Source organism: Centropristis striata, chromosome 9 (genome assembly GCF_030273125.1).
Source record: "Centropristis striata isolate RG_2023a ecotype Rhode Island chromosome 9, C.striata_1.0, whole genome shotgun sequence".
Lineage (NCBI taxonomy): Eukaryota > Metazoa > Chordata > Actinopteri > Perciformes > Serranidae > Centropristis > Centropristis striata.
The window spans coordinates 643970-645398 of NC_081525.1; the positions used below are offsets into that span (position 1 = coordinate 643970).

Consider the following 1429-nt stretch of genomic DNA (forward strand, 5'->3'; position numbering starts at 1 on the left):
CCGAGGTCAAACTGTTGTTCAGTGTTCAGGCAGGAACTTGTTATTTTGAGCATCCCGGGTAATCCAAGTATTATTCAGTGACTGCATGAAGTCAACTACAACTCCCAAGGTGCATTGTGTGGAGAAATATCAAATCATAAAGTTATGTGCTAACAGCTAGCTGAAGCTAAAGATTACCCTACAAAGTAGCGTAAGTGTATCCCAAATCAGACACCGTTCGGCTAGGATTCTATCAAAATTTCACATTAAATACTAATATAAATGATCATGTTATACTTCCAATTAATTAAATGGTGTGAAACTAAAGTCTAACTTCTTGTCTTTCGAACTGTATATTGTTTTAACCGTGTACGTTAGCCTCGGGTTTACTAGAGTCGGCTAAAGGACGCTAACGCCAGTGAGTTAGCCGTGAGCTAACTGTATCCCACATCAGACACTTTGATCTCCTCGCTGTAAAACAATAAAACAATAAATCAATGGGGGCTGCTGAGTTTTTCAGGGGAAATTGGATGTTTGTGTGATAATGAATATCAACGTTATCAGCCATCATTATCAACACACCAGGACCGTACTTCTGTCCTTCACAATAAAATACAATACAGTAAAAATACAGATGATCTCCAGCTAACGTTACCATGCTATGATCAGCCGCTAACTTTAGCATGCTATCAATCGTCGGCTAATGTTAGCATGCTATGATCAGCCGCTAACTTTATGACGTGAAATTATAATTATCTTGAAATAATGTGATAATATCAAGCATGTCCAGACGTGTGCATCACTTTAAAGTGTCGTCTTTGGAGCGTTTTCTGATGAAGATATTTTCTCAGTTTGCCTGTGTTTTGTTAAAGTCTAACTTCTACATTGGAATGCAGTTAGAAAACAACATAATGGGATTTTAAGCATCTTTTGTAGCAAAAAGTTTCATCAGACAGCCCAGTGTCGACTCAGCAGAGGATGGTTTCGATCCATCGACCTCTGGGTTCTGGGCCCAGCACGCTTCCACTGCGCCACTCTGCTATTATTATTAAGGTCTAAGCTGTCTGTGAAAAATTTAACTTTTTTATTCAAATTTAATTTATTCAAAATATTAACTAATTTTGATCGTTTAAAAAAAATATATATATATACTTATTGGCTGATCAGAATGTTCTATTAGCCTATAATGTATATATTTACGGGAAAACCTGAGCAACCAGGAGAAAACCCTACGTGAGATCGTCACCGACTATTAACAAATTTTAAACAAATTGGTTTTTTTTTTAAATATATATATTAAGGGGCTATTAAGAGTGTTCTATTAGCCTATAATGTATATATTTACAGGGAAACCTTAGCAACAAGGCGAAAACCCTATGTGAGATCGTCACTGACTTTTAACTAATTTTTAAAAAGTGGGTTTTTTTAAATATATATACTTAGAGGCTAT

General features: G+C 35.9%; 1 non-coding gene across 1 annotated transcript; it reads right to left on the reverse strand.

The window, feature by feature from the left end:
• Positions 1-948: 948 nt before the first annotated feature.
• On the reverse strand, positions 949-1020 carry trnal-cag (transfer RNA leucine (anticodon CAG)). The gene has a single exon. It is a non-coding gene; the product is annotated as a tRNA-Leu (tRNA).
• Positions 1021-1429: the final 409 nt, after the last annotated feature.